General features: G+C 46.4%; 1 protein-coding gene across 1 annotated transcript in view; it reads left to right on the top strand.

Annotated features, from left to right (window-relative positions):
- The window catches only part of Fam20b (FAM20B glycosaminoglycan xylosylkinase), a 65,554-nt gene that overhangs the window by 7,983 nt on the left and 42,666 nt on the right, over window positions 1–14,905 (top strand). The window lies entirely within an intron of this gene.

Here is a 14,905-nt window from a genome sequence, read left to right on the forward strand (position 1 = left end):
ACAAGCAAATGTAATCAACCTAAATGTCCAACAAGAGGGCACAGGTTAAATAAATCCCGTCATACCCTCAGCATGAACTAGCAAAGACCTTTTAAAATGTGGTCATAATCTTAGAAAACATTTTGATAAACTGGGCCTGGTAGCACACACTTGTAACCCCACGGTTTGAGAGGCTGCGGTTAGAGGATCATGAATTTGAAGCCAACATAGGCTATCCAGTGAGACTGTCTCAAAACACACACACACACACACACACACACACACACACAGAGAGAGAGACCACAAAAGAATATATATGACTGATACGCTGTTAAATTAAAAATCAAAAGTAGGTTTTTAAGACTGGGGTATAACTCAGCAGGGGACCGCTTCTCTGGCATGTGTGGAAGCCCTGAATGCCAACCCCTTGGCACTGCAAAATAAAAATAAAAAGTAAATTTCAAAAGACTACACACAGGAATCCTGGGGAAGAAGGCAGAATAAACACCTGTGTACTTTTGGCTCTTCTCCAAGCCCCACAATGGCTAATAAAATAAGCCTTTGTTCCTTTGTTTGCTTGTTTTGTGACTGTAGCCCAGGGTGGCCTCAATCCTCCTGCCTCAGCTCCCCACATGCTGGGATTATAAACACGTGCCAACTACCTCCAGCTTCAAAGGATGTTTGTAAAACTATATACCTGCAAAAATAGATAAAACGTTAAAAATAAAATTCTTTCAAGTGCCGAATGCGGTAGCATTCACCTGAAATCTCTCCACATGAGAGGTGGAGTCAGGAAGATCAGGAATTCAAAGCCAGCCTGGCCTGCCTGTAGCCCTGTCTCAAACAAAACGAAACCCAAAAGATAAAATGTGAGTCTACCCGGGTGACTGATCCCCACAGAGTCCCAGCCTACCCCTGGAGGAGGACCCCAGGTGAGGGTAGTGAACAGGCATGGAGGGTGAAGGACAGCCAGCCAGTGTAGGCTGGTCAGAAAGCGGCAAGAAAAAGCAGGCTTAAAAACGTGAAAGTGGTTCTAGGCCATCTCCATGCATGGTCCTTGGTTGGAGTATCAGTCTCAGAAAAGACCCCTGTGCCCAGATTTGTGGTTCTGTTGCTCTCCTTGTGGAGTTCCTGTCCCCTCCAGGTCTTTCTATCTCCCCCTTCTTTCATAAGATTCCCTGCACTCTGCCCAATATGTGGCCATGAGTCTCAGACTCTGCCTTGATACCCTGCAAGGCAGAGTCTTTCAGAGGCCCTCTGTGGTAGGAACTCCCTGTTTTCTCCCTCTTTCAATGTCCATCCCGTTTGCCTTTCTGAGTGAGGATTGATCATCTTACCCAGGGTCCTCCTTCTTGCTTAGCTTCTTTAGGTGTACAGATTTTAGTATGATTATCCTATATTGTATGTCTAGAACCCCTGCACAGATGTAGCCCATAGCAGCTCAGTCTCCAAGAGGGTTCCCCAGTAATAGGAACAGGGGCTGGCTCTGACATGAACTCAGTGGCCTGCTCTTTGATCACCTCCACCTGAGGGGGCAGCAGCCTTAATAAAGCCAGTTCTGATGAGACCTGATAGACTAGGGTCAGATGGACCCTATCATTGGGCTGGGGGAGGGAGAAGAAGAGGGAGGGAGGGAGGGAGGGAGGGGGCTACAGCTCGGATACAAAATAAATAAAATGTAATTAATAAAAATAAAATAAAAATTAAAAAAAAAAGTGAAAGTGAAGCAGGTGTGGTGAAGGCCTGTAATCCCAGAACTCAGGGAGGCAGAGGCAGGCGGATCTCCATGAGTTCAAGGCCAGCCTGGGCTACAGAGTGAATCCAGGACAGCCGAGTCTACACAGAGACACCCTGTCCTGAAAATACAAAAACAAACAAACAAACCGAAAGGTGAAACTGAATGGGCCTGGTAGTATATGTCTTTAATCCCAACGCTAAGGGTGGGAAAGGCAGAGGTATCTCTGTGAGTTCCAGGAGCTGCTCTACATTGCAGGTAAAAAAAAAAAAAAAAAAAAAAGATTCAAAATGGCGAAACAATAACTGATGCTTGAATCGAAAGGGAAGCCCCCGCCCCCCCGAAGGTAAGCGGAAAATGCACGTTAGTTAAGGTTCAAAAACGCCAGGCCTCCCTCCCACCCGCCCGGGGCTGAGATGCATGGGTTGACAATGGGGGAGGCGTGGTCCTGGTTCTCTAAGCAGCCCAGCAGTCAGGGGAGTGCTGGAAATCCTTAAATGTGTAAATCCTTAAACTCCACCCTCTGGGATTGCCAGGGAAGACCGTCAGTGAAGAGGTAAGTCGGCAGAGGCGCGAGGAGGAAGGGCACTGGGGAGGTGACAAAACCAGCACTAGATAGAGAACCGAGTGTGGGCACGCTGGCTGACTCAAGCTCTCACAAGTAAAGATGGTCCCACGGGTGGCGCCTCTCTAGCGCCCTCTACTGCCAAGGTTTAGCATGGTGCTACTTAGCGCGGCCTGGATCCAAGGATAATCTGCAGATTCAAGCAGTGGGTCAGGAAATTCAGGACGTTGTGTGTGTGCTGAGCACGTACAAACTTTTTCTCTCGTCCTTATTCTGTAGACAACACAACGATTTACACATTACTTATGTACGTATGTCGTGCAGTTGTATATAGAAAGCATATGTCTAGGTCATTTGAAATAACATTTTCTTTTATGAATACCAGTAACAATCAATCAGGTTGGTGTAACTACAAGGAAATTAGTGGGGCAAGGTCACCTCAGGGGACTTCCTTAAAGAAGAGGGAAGCAGTCACCGCCTTAGCCTCAGATCCACTTTGAGACTTCACTAGTGTTCTGGGAGTTTCTAGTAGATAACACTGTAAGCAGTGACTCAGGACCGTTGTGGGGGAGCCTAGGAGACGCCTCACTCTCTCTTCCCTGTGGGCCTCCATAAAGCTCATCTCCACACTCCCCGCACAGCTGTAGTCTCTCTAATGCGTGATGACTTTAGTCCAGGTCTCTCCTCTTTCTGCTTTTGGGCAGCTAAGTGGGTTTTCAACAAGGCCAGCTGCAGCTAACTGCTGGATTTTCCCGAAGACGCGAGAGTCTGACTGAGGTGTACACGGCAGTTAGTACTGTGGGTGGTCTGAAGGCTGTATGCCAGTGAGGAGGTCAGGTGAGCATGTCCCTCAGCAGAGTGGTGAGACAGTCCAGGCTAGGATCAGCAAGCCCAGAGGAGCGGCCTCTAGGGGTACTAAATGGAAATGAGCAAACTATGAGCCACTCCCAAAGAAGTCACTCAATCCCCATGCCCACTGTCCTCAGGTCCTCAGCGTGGCAGGGAGCGACCACCAGGCTTGAAAGGAATTAGGCCTTAAAGGGCAATGACCTTCCCTTAGAGAGTGCCTCCTCCCCTTCATCTGACCCTAGCCTATCAGGTCTCATCAAGGCTGGCTTCATCATCTTCCTCTGTGACTTGGCAAGACTGCACTCCCCACCCCAGGGGGAGGTGATCAAAGAGCCAGCCACTGAGTTCATGCCAGAGACAGCCCCTGCTCCCCTTACTAGGGAACCCACATGAAGACTGAGCAGCCCATGGGCTTCCTCTGAGCAAGGGGTCTAGGTTCTCACCATGTATGGCCCTTGGCTGGAGTATCAAGTCTCTGAAGGACCCCCTGGGCCCAGGTTTTTTTGGCTCTGTTGGTCTCCTTGTGGAGCTCCTGTCCCCTCCGGGTCTTTCTATCTTCCCCTTCTTCCATAAGAGTCCCTGTACTCTGTCCAAAGTTTGGTTATAAGTCTCAGCCTCTGCTTCTACCCTGATCAGTAGAGTCTTCCAGAGGCTCTCTTTCCTCTTCTCTTTCTTCTCCTGCTTCTGATGTCTATCCCATTTGCCCTTCTGAATGAGATAAACATAATAAAATCTATACTCCTAAAGAAGCTACAATGAAGGAGGACCCTAAAGAAGATACTCAATCCAAACAGTCTTAATTGCAGAGATTTCACACAATAGCACTGGTTTTAATAACCCAAACTATGAAACTATCTAAGTGTTTTGAGAATCAAAACGGATAAGTTAAAGCATGTTCTCCAAATAAAATCTCATTCAGTGGAGAGAATAGTGATCTATAGTGATAGAAAACGTGGATGAATCTCACCAATACAGTAAAAAGATATATACCAGACGCAGAAGAGTACTGTATGCTTAACAAAGGGCTGTGTCCATCAGGACTAGCCAGGTTCTTACTGTACTGGTGTTTTTTAACCTGTGGGTCAGGACCCCCTTGAGGGTCTCCTATTAGATATTCTGCACATAAGATAGTTACATTATGATTTTAACAATAGCAGACTTACAGTTTTGAAGTAGCAACAAAACAATTTTATGGTTGGGGCTCACCATGACATGAGGAACTGTATTAAAGGGTTGTGGCATTAGGAAGGTTGAGAACCGCTGACTCTGTATGAAGCCCTAAAGCAGGAAAGGCTGCCAGCAATGTCTGGTGTTCAGAGAGCTGTTCTGAACTAAATCATCTACCCAGCCTGTCCAGCTCCTGTCAACGGCTACTCCACCAGGAGAAGTAATGGCTGTCCTCAGGTACAAGCAGTGAGAAGATGCTAGTGATACAGTGTTTGCTCTGTGACCTTTCGTGGCTCTCGTGGCTCTGTGTGCTTGCAGTTTTTGGAGTGTTTGCTACACTTCTGAAAATGAGAGCATGAGCGCCGGGTACCTTCTGTGTAGTTCCTTGTTCAATGTTTGGCGTCGCCTTCAGGTTTCCACCCTCACGGTTGAGTTGCTGCCCAACTATGCATGTAACTACTTACTGAACTGCGTCTAACAGCAGTAGGGTGTTTTAAGCTTGTCTTTCTCCCTTCTTTCAAAAGCTGTCTCAACCATTCTCATTGTGTTGTTTTTTTTTTTTTAAAAAAAAAAGATTTATTTATTATGTAAACAATGTTCTGCCCGCACGTGTGCCTGAACACCAGAAGAGGGCATCAGATCTTATTACTGAGCCACCATGTGGTTGCTGGGAATTGAACTTAGGACCTTTGGAAGAGTAGCCAATGCTCTTAACCTCTGAGCCATCTCTCCAGCCCATCTCATTGTGGTCTTTAGCAGCATTAAATATATCAGAATGCTGTGCAGCCACTGCGCAGCCATCTCCACAACCTTTTCTCGAGAAACCGAAACACTAATACTCATTCTCACCTCTCCCCAGCTAATGGTAACTTCCATTTGACCTTCTTACTCTGAGGTTTGGGTGACTGTGTAGCCCTGCTTGTCCTGGAACTTACTCTGTAGACCAGGCTGGCCTCGGACTCACAGAAAACCACCTGCCTCTGCCACCTGAGTGGTGGGAGACTTGTGCTATCACCACCTGACTAAAAAAAAAAAAAAAAAAAAAAAAAAAAAAGGAAACCTTTCCTAGAAGCCCTGATGAGGACTCTTCCTCAGTTGCCATGTTCTGACTAAATCATCTACCCAGCCTGTCCAGCTCCTGTCAGCAGCTACTCTACCAGGAGAAGTAATGGCTCCAGTGTGGGGAAAAGATGCTTACACCATTTCATAAGCACCATGCATGCACAGTGTTGTGAGCTAGTCCAAGCCACAGCAGAAAGGCATTCTCAACTCCTTTCTGGTAGAGACTGAACAGGGCAAGAAGGTGTTCCTTGGTGGCCAGACAGCAGCATCCAGTAGGCATTATATAGACCTAGGCAGGCCTAGGCTTGGGATGCAGTTCCTAAGTCTGAAACCGCTCAAGAGCTGTGCTATTGTGGCCAAGTTATTTCAGTTCTGCAGCTGTTGTGCGTTTCTGCACCAGGATGACTGAGACCCTGGGCTAAGTCTGAGGCTGCTTCATCCTTGCACATGGCTCCATCACTGAGAATCTTGGATGGAGGACGCTGAACTGTCATTGCTGACATCAGACAATGTTGTCCAAGTATTACCATTAAACATTCTTCTCTTCTCATGTTTTTGCATCCCTCTGGAAATGTTTAAAAGCACCACTCTCATAACAACGCTCCTTACAATAACCCTCCTCTGTCTGCCTGTCTCTCACTCCACTAGACCAAACCGGGAAGCGGCTCCTCCCCAACATGAGCAGATGCTGGGGAGCAGATTCTCACTTCGCATCAGGTGTGTTGATAAAATCGACACTTCCCTAGAGCTGATGAAGAAGAGGATTTGCCCGAGAATAACTTTGTTACCTAGCTACTAGCTGGCTCTACTAGTCACCAATATCACAGCTGAAAAGGACATAAAATTGCTTTTGCCAATTGTATTTTTTTTTTTTTTTTGAGACAGGGTTTCTCTGTGTAGCGTTGGCTGGCATTGAACTCACATCAATCCACTTGCTTCCTGAGTGCTGGGATTAAAGGGGTGTGCCACTACGCCCCGCTGACCAATTGTATTCTTACTCAGAGAGCTGGAGAAAGGTCTCTAGATCCAACTGGCCAGGTCAGTGTTCATTGCACCTTTACAAACAAAATTACTGAGTGTCTAACCATACTGCCAGGTCTGGCACACTGATATGAATAAGATACACCCCATCCCATTGGAGCTTCTTGTCGATGCAGGACGCAGGTCGCCTCAAGGTAAGACAGAGGAAACTGTAAATCTGTGTTGATGGGCACAGAAAGACATAAAGGTATAATGAATGCACTCAGTAGTGAGGGCACAAGTAAATAGGGAAGAACAACGCACAAATGAAACAAGGTTGGCATTAATTTATGATAAATAAATTAATATGCTAATTGTAATCCCTAGGGATGTCACTAACATATGCACACACACACACCGAGTGGGGTGGAAAAGGGGTTAAAAGCATGTTAGGAGCACATAGGAGCTGGATCTGCTGTTACAGGCCTATAACTCCAGCTTCTTGGAAACTGAGGTAAGAGCACCACAAGCTCAAGTCTTACCTGGGCTACAGAATGAATGCAAGGCCAGCCTGGGAAACCTAGCAAGACTCTTGCTCAGAACAGAAAGTAGAAGAGAGGTTGACAATTTAGTTCAGTGGTAGAGTACATGCCTTGTTTATCTGTATTAGTTACTTTTTGATGCTATGATGAAACACCTATGACCAAAAGTGGCGTATGGAAGAGTTTGTTTGGGGCTTACAGTTCCAGAGGGCGAGTCTGTAATGGTGTGAGAGGCCAAGCAGGAAGCTGGGGGATCAACAACACACAGAAAGCAGAGACAGTCAGAACTAGAAGTGGGGTGAAGCTATCTACCCTTAAAGCTCACGCACAGTGATTGATTTCTTCCAGCAAGTCTCTATGTGCTGAAAGTCCCATAACTTCCCCAAAGAGTGCCACCAGCTGGAGACCAAATGTTCAAGTACAAAAACCTATATGGGATACTTTCTTTCTAACAACCACAAAGCAGGAAGCTCTAGGTCTCATCACCAGTGCCACAGAAAAACCAACAAACAGCTCACCCATAAACTCATAGAACTATATGCTAGTTTTCTGGGAAGAAACTAGATTAGTTTAGAGGGTTAAGAGTAGAGTAATAACTGCTTAGTTATTGTGTTGTGAATCTTATTATTAAACAAATATAAAAATCTCAATTATTTGTGTGAAAACTGGGTTAAGAAATAAACAGAAACACAGTTTTATAAAATTAGCCATAACACTAGTTCTATGGAAAGAAAGTGACTAAGCATGGAAAGAAAACAATAATTGAATAACAAAGGAATGAAAGAGTCACAAGGCACACAGAAGACATATCAAACTGATCTACATAAACCTCAGCTTATACCAAGTTACACTGGTAATATTGAATAATTATAGGAAAGACAATGACAGGATGAAGAAAAAGCATGATCTTGCCATATTATATCTAGAAGACTTAGTTTTAGGTTCAGAGGCATAGATAATTAAAAGTCAAAGAATGGCAAAACAACAACAACAAAACAGCACCACCACCAACAACCCTCACAGAGCAATAAAAAGGCAGTTTGGGTGGCTATGCTAGTTTCAGACAAAAAACTTTACAGCAAGAATTGCTGCAAGGGATGGAGAAGACTGTTTTTATAGGCATAAAGGATCAATCTAGCAAGAAGATGTCAAATTTATAAACATGTATGCAGCCTGTCATAGGAGCCCCAAGTACCTCAAGCAAAACTGACAGATTCAAAAGTTGAATTAGACAGTCCAGCAGTTGTAGTTGAAGACTTCAAAGTCCCCCCTTTATGTACTAGATAGAAGAACCAGACGAAAGATCAACAAGGAAACAGGAGAGTCAATAACAACCCTGTCCAGTGGACCTTGAGAGCTGTTGCATGCAGCGACAGAGTTGGACTTTTCCTCAGGTTTACTAGGAGTGTTTCCCAGGATGGTTCGTGTGTTAGATCACAAACCAGGGCCTGATATATTTAAAAGGATTCAAGCATGTTTTCTGACCATAGTGACACAAAACTTGAGCTCAATAAAAAGAGGGAAAATATTGAAATAGGCATACACGTGGAAACTAAACAGCACACTCCTAAATGATTAGTGGGTAGAGAATAAATCTCCAGCAAAATTAGAAGCTACTTTGTGATGAATTAAAACAAAATCATGAGATATCAAAATGTGCAGGATGTAGATAGCACAGAGCATATAAGAATGTGTAGCTGTGAATGCCCTATATTTAGAAAAGAATGAGCTAGATCAATACAAAGGAGAGGGATACACAGGTTGCTAGGGGAATCGAGAGGCAGGGTACTCAGCTTTTCAGCAAAGATGACATTTTAAAGGATGAGTAACCCTGGAGGAAAGTCGGGGGGGGGGGGGCGCGGGGATTCCTAGCAGAAGCAGGAGCCTCAGAAAAAGCAGAGATGTGAACTAGCTTGGAGTTTGCAGTGCGGCATGTAGTTCATTTTCCCCAGAGTGCAAATCACGTGGAAAGGAAGAAAAAAAAAATCTGCAGAGGCATGAGGAGCCCTTGAAACTTCTTATGCTCCAGTGAGAACTTTGGCCTTTGTTCTTTGCTCACTACAGGATTTTAAGTAATGTGTGATACAGGCTTTCAGCTTTCTAGATGAAGTTTTCTATGAAGATTCTCTGGATAGCATGGGGGTGAGCTGGAGACAGGGAGACCAGAGAGGAGACTGTCACTCAGTTTAGGCTAACAGAACATCACAGACAGGGAGTTTAAGCAGCATCAATCTGCTTCTCACTTTCCGGAAGTTGAGGGATACACAATAAAGGTGCTGGCAGGAATCAGGCTGTGGGCCTGCCTCCTTGTCTGCAGATGGCCAGCTTGCTGGGTTCTGCCATGGCAGAGAGCAGAGACCGGCTGTCCCTCTCTCTCTCTTTCTTTCTCATGTCCAACCCTATTCATGAAAGCTGTACATTTATGACCTACTTGTTTCCCAAAGTCAAACTACCACATTAAGATTTTAGATGGAACATATGAACTGGAGCGGGGGAAGTATGTCAGCCTGTACTATTAAATTTGTATTAGTCAGGGTTCTCCTGGAAGACAGAATCAGTAGGATTGATCTCCAGCCCCATCCCCCACTGTGTGTGTGTGTGTGTGTGTGTGTGTGTGTGTGTGTGTGTGTGTGTGTATAGACACTAATATTTAACAAGTGACTTGAAGAAGAGGGCAGTTTATTTCTCTGGCCTGTGGTAGTCTTATCTTGGTCCACTTTGCTCTCTTCCCTTTGGGCCTGGCAGCTGCAGGTGTTTAGAAGGTCAGGCTCACTGGAAGTCACCATGGGGATCTGGGCCACTGCGAAGAGGCGGCTGAACTGCACAGGGCGCTGGCTTCCTGCCCGTCTTCCTCACCCTTGCTCACGGCAGGCTCTGTTTCTCTATTGAGAAATGATTGGCTTCTTGTCAAGGTCTTCTGAAACCCAACTGGCTTACCCTGAAAACCAATATCCGCCACCCATAATTAGCTTGAACTCTGTATAAAATCGTCAGCTCAACTTGTCTTTGTCCAGTCTCGCATGGTTCAGCCTGGCTTAGTCATTAGTAAGACAATGATTGCCAGCTTCGCTTACATGGTAGAATAAACTTGGGGAAATAAATCCTTCTAGGATATGACCGATGATAATTATATTCCAGCCTTTTAGTATGGGGTCAGGTGGAAAGATACTTCAACTGCCTGTGCACCTGCTGGAACATTCAAGAGGGTCCATAAGAGACTCAAAGAGTGTCTGCTGGAACATTTACTGTTTATGGAAGAGGCTGCCTGGCTTTGAGGAAGAATGAAGAACCCAGAATTTCCATGTAACTGCAATTACTTCATGCAGTAAATTGAATTCATAAAAACCAAAGCGTTTAGGTGGGGTACACTGGTGCACACCTTTAATCCAAGCAGGCAAAGGCTTCTGAGTTTGAGGCCAGTCTGGTCTACATGGTGAGCTGCAGCCTTGAAGCCATGCCAGCCTGGCCCTATTACAAAATGGCTGCCTTTGAAAATTGGCAATCGGGATTTGTAGAATGATCTCTGCTCAAACAGCAGAAGAGCACTAGAGAGAGTCACAGCAAACTGGAGAATGTTTAAAGATATGGCCCTGAGGAGTGCACACCACAAAATAGTGTACAACCTGGTCATTAAACTGCCGCTGCCAGGCAGGGCAGTGAAGGGAATCACAGCTCTGACAGCCATGTTCCTCAGTGTTCTCCTTAGCCAGAAGACTTTATTATTATTGCTTTTCTCTCTGTTTTCTTTAATGTGCAGACTTTAAAAATAGACCTAAATAAATTTTACAGTGAGAGAAAATGACCCACACTATCTTAGGAGTGATGGTCATACTTTAAAATTCAGGTATAACAATGTTGACTCAACTCTGTAAATATACTAAAAGGGCAGTGAATCCCTTTAAACTAGTGAATGTATGGAATGTGTGTTATATATCTCAACAGAGCAGCTCTTTAAAAAAAAATATTACAGGGGTAGAAAAAACTAACGGGAAGATTTCTACCACTGTCAGCAAAGAAGCTGCCTACCTGCATACGTGGCACGTGGCACTGCCCGGGACATGAATGACTCGCGCAGATAGCATCGGCAGCGGTGTTAGTTAGGCAGTCTACTGCTCGGAAAGGAGAGGGCTGGGAGCAACTCTGCAGAGCTGATAGCAAAATGAAAGAAAGGCAGAAGCCACCGTCCACAGAGAGCTTCTTGTAGAGAACAAGCCTTCCCAGAGGCAGCTGAGAGCAGGCACTTGCTCCTGCTGGCAGGGAACACTCCCTAACCTTCCTTGACACTCTTTCCCCAGGCTCCTGGAGAGACGTTTCTGAGGGCCGCCCTCAACTTGTTTGATGTACAATTCACTTAATCAGTTTCAGGGAACTCCATGATAATGGGTGTATTAAGTAGATTTAAAGAAACAAGTGTGTGTTGCCTTTGTGTGTGCATGTATAGTGAGATTTTTTGGTTTATTTTAAAACACAGAAATGTTATGGGAATGTGTTTTCGTTTTAATCCCAAATGTGGGATATGGGGTTGCTTCAGACTGTCCACAGCAGCTGACTATGATTTGCCTCCTGCTCTGGCAGGGGTATGATTTTCTGCAAGTGTATGATATCTGGAATTCTGGGGACTCTTGAAAAGTTATGTATAAATGCTAGAGCTCAAAGAGGGGCTGTGGTTGCTCCTGCTGCTGCTGCTGGTGGTGGCTGTTGATTGCTGTTGTTGTGCATAAAGAGACGAGAAGAAGAAATTGAATATCCTGATGGCAAAGATCAAACTTGCCCCAAGGAACTCGGCACCCCTAATCAGCAGGGAGTAGTCTGATAGTAATTGTGCCCCCTTTCCTCTCTATTCTTCTATCCCACCTAGTGTTGGGGGATTGGAAGGGTGGAAGAGAGAAAGAAGAACCCACAGAGTAGCAAACACCGACTATATGCAGGACCTAGGGGAAAATGCTTTCCTAATACCTTGCATTTACTGGAGGCCTGGGACTTGACCAGTTGACTGAGGCTTGGAGGTTCTGAAGCAGTTTTTAGACAATGGTTAAAGTGATATAGGGAGCAAGGAGCAGGCACCTGGTCCTGTGGGCCCTGCTGTCCTCAAGCTTCTCTTTCAAGGAGCATGATTACACATTCATGTACCTTGCTGACTCTACAGAAGGCAGGAATCAACACAACGCTGTCTTTGGCACTGAAAGGCTTTGTACCCATGGGAACAGTGTCAGAGAAATCCCCCGGAGACTCAATACACCATGCCACCAGAGCACGGGGCTTTCCAGAGGTTCTGGAAAGAAGCACAGCTGAAAAGCCCACCAAAGACCTCAAGGACAAACGGTATGGAGAGATGTTTAGCACTCCTGAGGCTGGGGGAGGGAGTATTCTCACTGGCAGGGTAAGTGGAGCTGGTGAGCCCCATGGGGAGTTTATGGAATGTACTAGAGAGGTTTGCTGGGACTGAAATGCTAAGCAGGAAGGTTCCTGGTGAATTGTGCAGACCACAGGCAAGCCTCTGGTAGAGGTCTACACTGGGGCTAATTCCTAATATTTCCCTGCTGAAGGTGGTCCAGTGCCCTTCCTGGGAGGGGGCAACCCATTTCTGACTCTGGTTTCAACTACATGAGCTGCACGTGACACAGGTACCTGGAGAAGGTGCTCCATTACACAGAGTTATAGTTTGTGGCTTTAAGAACCTTGGCAGTTTGGGGGCAGGAAAGAGAAAGGCCAAGAGATTACCTAGATACTGAAAACCACAGCACACCCCATGACTGGGGGAAGGAATACAACCCTACAAGTATTCTGGCTTCTACAAGGAACTCCACTGAGCCTGAAGCTTCTGGGGGATGGGGCCTCTTCATCTTCAAATGGTTGAGGTTTAGTCTGATGCCTGGCACTTGCCATATGTTCGGTAGATGAATGAATGTACAAACGAATGGATGAACATATCTACCCTGTATTATCTGCTCAGGATATCAGTTAGAGCTTCTCACAACACTGCACAACTCTGTGTTCATATTGTCATCCTCTGCTCCCACCCCTATTTTGCTCACTTCCATCCTTCCTCCCTGACAACAGCAGCCCACACGCTTCCCAGACTCTGATTCAGAGTCTGTGCTGCATAATTTGGGTGTCCTGTCCTCCTCGCAGCTGCTTCCTGTGTGCTAGGCATGAGTGTTCCTTACTTGAACGATCACATCCCTCACAGCACTGAGAATATATTGACTGAGTGCTGTTCCAGACCTGAGGAACAGAAACTGTTATCGTGAAAGGTTAGGCTCAGTGCTGGTGCTTTGCACGCAGCCTCAGAGAACTTGGGTAATGTAGCCTGGAAAACTGAGAGACAGTCTAGTTCTGTGTGACAGCCTTTGACACCGAGATTCTGAACCCTCTGAGGAAGAAAACTATACAGCAATATATGGGATCGATATGAAAGTAAGCACCTGACTGGATTGCTCCCATGGACCAAACCCTCCTTCTCTGAATCCTCAGAGACAGAGGGCCATCATCTGCCAGAAGCTAGGATTCAGGATGAGCAGTGACAGGGGCAGGTCCATCCTCAGTGTCACTAGAATGACAGAGAGACAGAGAGGAAGGGACACTTTGGGGCGTAGTGTGTCAGAGGAACTGTCGGGCTTCCTCCTTTGTTTCACGATCCTCTGGTCTGGCAAAAAGAGCTGGCTGCAAGAAGACCCGTGTTCCTGATGGGAAATAAGGCAGATTCTCATCACCACCCAGCCAATTTCCCTAAGAATTGTGCATTCCAAGGTCAGATAATGACCCCAGACCCTTTCAACTCCGTCCAGTAAAACGCTGACACACAGCCTTCTGCCCTGGCCTGTGTGCTTAGTGATTAATGCTTCCAGTAGTGATTAATGCTGCATTCCCTCACTAGGTTGTCTGGGGTTGGATGTCAAGTCCAATAGTTTCTCTGAAATCGCTCAACACACACACACACACACACACACACACACACACACACACACGCAGACCAACTTCACACAGTAATGTATATTCTCCACACATTTTTTTTTTTTAAATTTAAGCTTCATCAAAAGCCCAAGAGGTAGGTACTGTGATTAACTGCCATTTTCCAAGAAACCGTATCTCAGAGAAATTAAATAGCAGAGCCAATAGCATACAGCCAGGGAGAGTTTAAAAAAAAAAAAAAAAAAAAGTCAGATGCTTTCTTCCCTTCTTGAAAGGGAAGAAAGCTTAGTCCCCATCCTCCCTCATACAAATCGTGTTCCCTGCAGAATGTACACCATAGTATCTCAGGGTCAGGCAAACTGTGGTGTATGCCTTACACAGCAGAGGCTGTGTGCGTGGAGTGAGTGGAAAGGACACAAGTTAAGGGGAGGAGCATCTCATTCACTCACCAGGACTCTAGTGGGTGGGTGCGGGGCACTGGAAACCAAGACCGGTCTGATTTGCCCTCTTAGGGCTTACAGTCCCCGCAAGGGATAAACCTAAAACAACTGCTTTTAGAAGAAAATAATCAGGATTTTCTTAAGCGCTGCTGAAAAAGATACTCTGGCCCGAAGCTGGAGCGATTCCCAAGGTGGGAAGTCCGGCCTCCTTTGGTCAGGGAAGGACACTTTTAGGCAGAATCTCCAAGGAGAAGTCAAGGCAGAAGAGCGAAAGAAAGAAGAAAATTCTTTTTTCCGAAAAAAACAAAAAAACACAACTTCACCTAGCTGACTGCAGGAAAGAAAAAGTGGAGGTAAGAAAGAAGCCAGAAGCTAGTTTATGTCAACCGGCTAGGAGAAAGCCGCCGACCCTGCCCGCGGAGTTCGGCGCGGCGGGAGTGGGAGTGAAGGGGTTAAAGGGGGCGGTCCGGAGCAGCCCGGTAGTCCCGCCCACCCGCCATCGGGGCGTGGCTTCGCCGAGTGCGCGCTGGGATTGGCCGCGAAGAGGGCGTTCCGCTAGGACCGTACCAACAGGCAGGCGGCGCGGAGGCGGGGGTGGTTGTGGAGCGGCCGGCTCCTCGGGGAGCGGCGGTCGGGGAATGGCCGGGCCGGCGGTGGGCGGGAGCCGCAGTGGCGGCGGCGGCGGCGGCCGGGG

The sequence above is a fragment of the Psammomys obesus genome, unplaced genomic scaffold, assembly GCF_907164565.1.
Source record: "Psammomys obesus unplaced genomic scaffold, mPsaObe1.curated_primary_1811, whole genome shotgun sequence".
NCBI lineage: Eukaryota > Metazoa > Chordata > Mammalia > Rodentia > Muridae > Psammomys > Psammomys obesus.